A 7,500-nucleotide genomic window follows, 5' to 3' on the forward strand; every position below is an offset into this window, starting at 1 on the left:
AAATATCGACCACATTCTGTAAGGTGCGGCAGAAATACAGAACACATTCTGCTAGGTGCGGCAGAAATACTGACCACATCCTCTAAGATGCGGCAGAAATACCGACCACATTCTGCAAGTTGCGGCAGAAATACCGACCACATTCTGTAAGGTGCGGCAGAAATACAGACCACGTTCTGTAAGGTGCGGCAGAAATACAGACCACATTCTGTAAGGTGCGGCAGATATACCGACTACATTCTGCAAGGTGCGGCAGAGATACCGACCACATTCTGTAAGTTGTGGCAGAAATACAGACAACATCCTGCAAGGTATGGCAGAAATACTGACCACATCCTGCAAGTGCGGCAGAAATACCGACCACATTCTGTAAGTTACAGCAGAAATAACCGACACATCCTGCAAGTTATGGCAGAAATACTGACCACATCCTGCAAGGTGCGGCAGAAATACCGACCACATTCTGTAAGGTGCGGTAGAAATACCGACCACATTCTGCAAGGTGCGGCAGAAATATCAACCGATTTCTGTAAGATGCGGCAGAAATACCGTCCACATTCTGTAAGGTGCGGCAGAAATACAGACCACATTCTGCAAGGTGCGGCAGAAATACAGACAACATTCTGTAAGATGCGGCAGAAATACAGACCACATTCTGTAAGATGCGGCAGAAATACCGATCACATTCTGCAAGGTATGGCAGAAATACCGACCACATTCTGCAAGGTGCGGCAGAATTATCAACCGAATTCTGTAAGATGCAGCAGAAATACCGACCACATTCTGTAAGATGCGGCAGAAATACAGGCAACATTCTGTAAGATGCGGCAGAAATACCGACCACATTCTGTAAGGTGCGGGAGAAATACCGACCACATTCTGCAAGGTGCGGCAGAAATACCGACCACATTCTGCAAGGTGCGGCAGAATTACAGACCACATCCTGCAAGGTGCGGCAGAAATACAGACCACATTCTGCAAGATACGGCAGATATACAGACCACATTCTGTAAGATGCGGCAGAAATATAGACCACATTCTGTAAGGTGCGGCAGAAATACCGACCACATTCTGTAAGGTGCGGCAGAAATACCGACCACATTCTGTAAGGTGCGGCAGAAATACAGACAACATTCTGTAAGATACGGCAGAAATACAGACAACATTCTGCAAGATACGGCATAAATACAGACAACATTCTGTAAGTTGCGTCAGAAATACAGACCACATCCTGCAAGTTGCGCTAGAAATACCGACCCCATCCTGCAAGGTGCGGCAGAAATACCGACCACATTATGTAAGGTGCGGCAGAAACACCGACCACATTCTGCTAGATGCGGCAGAAATACCGACCACATTCTGTAAGGGGGCGACAGATATACCGACCACATTCTGCTAGGTGCGGCAGAAATACTGTCCACATCCTGCTAGGTGTGGCAGAAATACCGACCACATACTGCAAGGTGCGGCAGTAATACAGACCACATTCTGCTAGGTGCGGCAGAAATACCGACCACATTCTGCTAGGTGCGGCAGAAATACCGACCACATTCTGCTAGGTGCGGCAGAAATACCGACCACATTCTGCTAGGTGCGGCAGAAATACCGACCACATTCTCCTAGGTGCGGCAGAAATACCGACCACATTCTGCAAGGTACGGCAGAAATACCGACCACATTCTGCTAGGTGCGGCAGAAATACCGACCACAGTCTGTAAGGTGCGGCAGAAATACCGACCATATTCTGCAAGGTACGGCAGAAATACCGACCACATTCTGCTAGGTGCGGCAGAAATACCGACCACATTCTGCTAGGAGCGGCAGAAATACCGACCATATTCTGATAGGTGCGGCAGAAATACCGACCATATTCTGCTAGGTGCGGCAGAAATACCGACCACATTCTGCTAGGTGCGGCAGAAATACCGACAACATTCTGCTAGGTGCGGCAGAAATAACGACAACATTCCGTTAGGTGCACCTAGTAGAATGTGGTCGGTATTTCTCCCGCACCTAGCAGAATGTGGTCGGTATTTCTGTCGCACCTTACAGAATGTGGTCGGTATTTCTGCCGCACCTTGCAGGATGTGGTCAGTATTTCTACCGCACCTAGCAGAATGTGGCCTGTATTTCTGCCGCACCTTAGAGAATGTGGTCGGTATTTCTGCCGCACCTTACAGAATGTGGTCTTTATTTCTGCCGCACCTTAGAGAGTGTGGTCGGTATTTCTGCCGCACCTTACAGAATGTGGTCTTTATTTCTGCAGCACCTTACAGAGTGTGGTCGTTATTTCTGCCGCACCTAGCAGAATGTTGTCGGTATTTCTGCCGCACCTTACAGAATGTGGTCTGTATTTCTGCCGCACCTTACAGAATCTGGTCGGTATTTCTGCCGCACCTTACAGAATGTCGTCGTCAGAAATACAGACCACATTCTGTAAAGTGCGGCAGAAATACCGAACTAATATCGACCGAATTCTGTAAGGTGGGGCAGAAATAAAGACCACATTCTGCAAGGTGCGGCAGAAATACCGACCACATTCTGTAAGGTGCGGCAGAAATATCGACCGAATTCTGTAATGTGGGGCAGAAATACAGACCACATTCTGAAAGGTGCGGCAGAAATGCCGACCATATTCTGTAAGGTGCGGCAGAAATATAGAACACATTCTGTAAGGTGCGGCAGAAATACTGACCACATCCTGCAAGGTGCGACAGAAATACCGACCACATTCTGTAAGGTGCGGCAGAAATACCGACCACATTGGGTAAGGTGCGGCAGAAATAACGACCACATTCTCCAAAGTGCGGCAGAAATATCGACCGAAATTCTGTAAGGTGCGGCAGAAATACAGACCACATTCTGTAAGGTGCGGCAGAAATACCGACCACATTCTCCAAAGTGTGGCAGATATATCGACCGAATTCTGTAAGGTGCGGTAGAAATACAGACCACATTCTGTAAGGTGCGGCAGAAATACCGACCACATTCTGTAAGGTGCGGCAGAAATAGAGACAACATTATGTAAGTTGCGGCAGAAATACAGACCACATTATGTAAGGTGCGGCATAAATACCAACTACATTCTGTAAGGTTCGGCAGAAATATCGACCACATTCTGCTAGGTGCGGCAGAAATACTGTCCTCATATTGCAAGGTGCGGCAGAAATACCGACCACATTCTGCCAGGTGCGGCAGAAATACCGACCACATTCTGCAAGGTGTGGCAGAAATACCGACAACATTGTGTAAGATGCGGTAGAAATACAGAACACATTCTGTAAGGTGCGGCAGAAATACTGACCACATTCTGCTAGGTGCGGCAGAAATACTGACCACATCCTGCAAGGTGCGGCAGAAATAACGACCACATTCTGCAAGGTGCGGCAGAAATACCGACCACATTGGGTAAGGCGCGGCAGAATTCCCGAACACATTCTGCAAGGTGCGGCAGAAATATCGACCGAATTCTGTAATGTGCGGCAGAAATACAGACCACATTCTGTAAGATGCGGTAGAAATACAGACCACATCCTGTAAGGTGCGGCAGAAATACCGACCACATTCTGTAAGGTGCGGCAGAAATAGAGACAACATTCTGTAAGTTGCGGCAGAAATACCGACCACATTCTGCAAGGTGCGGCAGAAATACAGACCACATTCTGTAAGGTGCGGCAGAAATACCAACTACATTCTCTAAGGTGTGGCAGAATTATACCGACCACATTCTGCTAGGTGCGGCAGAAATACTGTCCACATATTGCAAGGTGCGGCAGAAATACCGACCACATTCTGCAAGGTGCGGCAGAATTACAGACCACATTCTGCGAGGTGCGGCAGAAATACCGACCACATCCTGCAAGGTGTGGCAGAAATAACGACCACATTCTGCAATGTGCGGCAGAAATACTGATCACATCTTGCAAGTTGTGACAGAAATACCGACCACATTCTGTTAGGTGCGGCAGAAATACCGACCACATTGGGTAAGGTGCGGCAGAAATACCGACCACATTCTGCAAGGTGCGGCAGAAATATCGACCGAATTCTGTAAGGTGCGGCAGAAATACAGAGCACATTCTGTAAGATGCGGCAGAAATATAGACCACATTCTGTAAGGTGCGGCAGAAATACCGACCACATTCTGCTAGGTGCGGCAGAAATACCGACCACATTCTGCAAGGTACGGCAGAAATACAGACCACATTCTGCTAGGTGCGGCAGAGATACCGACCACATTCTGCTAGGTGCGGCAGAAATACCGACCACATTCTGCTAGGTGCAGCAGAAATACCGACCACATTCTGATACGTGCGGCAGAAATACCGACCACATTCTGATACGTGCGGCAGAAATACCGACCACATTCTGCTAGGTGCGGCAGAAATACCGACCACATTCTGCTAGGTGCGGCAGAAATACCGACCACTTTCTGCTAGGTGCGGCAGAAATACCGACAACATTCCGTACGGTGCACCTAGTAGAATGTTGTCGGTATTTCTCCCGCACCTAGCAGAATGTGGTCGGTATTTCTGCCGCACCTAGCAGAATGTGGTCGGTATTTCTCCCGCACCTAGCAGAATGTGGTCGGTATTTCTCCCGCACCTAGCAGAATGTGGTCAGTATTTCTGCCGCACCTTGCAGGATGTGGTCAGTATTTCTACCGCAATTTACAGAATGTGGTCGGTATTTCTGCCGCAATTTACAGAATGTGGTCGGTATTTCTGCCGCACCTTACAGAATGTGGTCTGTATTTCTGACGCACCGTACAGAATGTGGTCGGTATTTCTGCCGCACCTTTCAGAATGTGGTCTGTATTTCTGCCGCACATTACAGAATTCGGTCGATATTTCTGCCGCACCTTAAAGAATGTTGTCGGTATTTCTGCCGCACCTTACAGAATGTGGTCGGTATTTCTGCCGCCCCTTGCAGGATGTGGTCTGTATTTCTGCCGCACCTTACAGAATGTTGTCGGTATTTCTGCCGCACCTTACAGAATGTTGTCGGTATTTCTGCCGCACCTTACAGAATGTAATCGGTATTACTGCCGCACCTTACAGAATGTTGTCGGTATTTCTGCCGCACCTTACAGAATGTGGTCGGTATTTCTGCCGCACCTTGCAGGATGTGGTCTGTATTTCTGCCGCACCTTACAGAATGTTGTCGGTATTTCTGCCGAACCTTACAGAATGTGGTCGGTATTTCTGCCGCACCTTACAGAATGTAATCGGTATTACTGCCGCACCTTACAGAATGTTTCGGTATTTCTGCCGCACCTTACAGAATGTGGTCGGTATTTCTGCCGCACCTTACAGAATGTGGTCGGTATTTCTGCCGCACCTTTCAGAATGTTGTCTGTATTTCTGCCGCACCTTACAGAATGTAATCGGTATTTCTGCCGCACGTTACAGAATGTTGTCGGTATTCCTGCTGCACCTTGCAGAATGTGGTCTGTATTTCTGCCGCACCTTGCAGAATGTGGTCGGTATTTTTGCCGCACCTTTCATAATGTGGTCTGTATTTCTGCCGCACCTTACAGAATTCGGTCGATATTTCTGCCGCACCTTACAGAATGTGGTCGGTATTTCTGCCGCACCTAGCAGAATGTGGTCTGTATTTATGCCGCACCTTACAGAATGTGGTTGTATTTATGCCGCACCTTACAGAATGTGGTCGGTATTTCTGCCGCACCTTGCAGAATGTGGTCGGTATTTCTGCCGCCCCTTTCAGAATGTGGTCGTTATTTCTGCCGCACCTTTCAGAATGTGGTCTGTATTTCTGCTGCACCTTACAGAATGAGGTCGGTATTTCTGCCCCACCTTTCAGAATGTGGTCTGTATTTCTGCTGCACCTTACAGAATGAGGTCGGTATTTCTGCCCCACCTTTCAGAATGTGGTCTGTATTCCTCCTTTCGAGTAATTCTTGTCGATTCCCTACCTATCGAGCACTCCCTGTCGTTGACCCACCTCCCTAAAGCACTCTTCTTCTCTCTCTCCTTTCTCTCCTGTCTCCTCCTCTCTCTCCCTCTCTCCCTCTCTCTCCATCGCTCTCTTTTCTCCTTCTCTCTCTCCCACACACGCACACGCTCCCTTGCATATGTGTGTATGCCTCTGTGTGTGTACGTGTGTGTGTTTCTTTATTCTACTTGTATCTCTCTGCTTTACAGAATCGCAGAACTCGCCAAAATCTCTCTCTATCATGGGGTTCAATAAGACAAAAGTCATTTGCTACCTGTCAGGTGGAAAACAATCAACTTGGAAATGATTGGAAAATGCGGTATTCCTTTTTTGGGTAAATCTTTCAGGAACACTTCCAAGCGTGGGAATTGCGTGTAGTCATGTATTTTGCGTAATTGTCACACAGCTCCATTCAGTACATACATGTAGAATGAATGTGAGAGAGAGAGAAATAGAGAGAGAGAGAGAGAGCGAAAGAGAGGGAGAGAGAGAAAGAGAGGGAGAGAGAGAAAGAGAGGGAGAGAGAGAGAGACAGAGAGAGAGGGAGAGAGAGAAAGGTGGGAAGAAGGCAGATAGACAGGTAGAGACAGTGAGAAAGACAGAGACAGTGATAGAGACACAGAGAGAGGGGGAAGAGCGGAGTGTGTGTATATTTGAGTGTGGGGTGAAATATGAGCTTGTGTCTAATACATATCGGACTGGCATACAAGCAAATAGATAGATAGATAGATAGATAGATAGATAGATAGATAGATAGATAGATAGATAGATAGATAGATAGATAGATAGATAAGTTTCTTTATTGGCCACACAGGGCTGCACACAGATGGGACAAATTACAAGGTAGAGCTTTTCTTTTGGGGGATGAAAAAAAAAGTGGCGTAGGTTTTCGACCAAAAGGGATCGTAAAACGGAAAAAAGAAAAAAAGACAAAAAGGAAAAGAATCAAAAGAAAAGAAAAAAGAAAGAAGAAAAAGAGGAAAAAAGGGGAAGAGGAAAGATAGATAGATTTGTTTCCTTCAGATACATTAAATAAAATATTAAAAAATGTATTCAAGGGAGATTACTCACATTAAGTAGTTTCCCTTGCAGAACCACTCCATTACCTTATGTTCTATCACCAAAATCTGTTGAACATTCACAACAGCTATCCCCTACACAAATAAACGAATGTTCATTTGCTTAGCCGTCAGAAGAATATCAACAAGGTACATACGGGCTTTTGTTCGTATAGTTATCTCCCCATTGCTTTGCATATATTCTTCTTATTCAGTCGGCAGAATGTACAATGTGGCTCAAGGGTGGATTGTTTCGTGTATTGGCACCAAGCAAACTGGTTTCAAATCCGGTCAGTCCATATATCCGGTCAGCCAATTTGAAACCGGTTTCGATGAGTGCCAATACCGATGCCCGTAACTCTGTAACTTCTGCCAATTTGAGCGATAAATTACATACATATTTGATCCTGCCTAATTGAACTCCCTGTGGAGGCACATGGCCTAGTGGTTAGAGCAGCGGATTCACGGTCAAGGGATCGTGGGT

The sequence above is a fragment of the Octopus sinensis genome, unplaced genomic scaffold (assembly GCF_006345805.1).
Source record: "Octopus sinensis unplaced genomic scaffold, ASM634580v1 Contig18534, whole genome shotgun sequence".
NCBI lineage: Eukaryota > Metazoa > Mollusca > Cephalopoda > Octopoda > Octopodidae > Octopus > Octopus sinensis.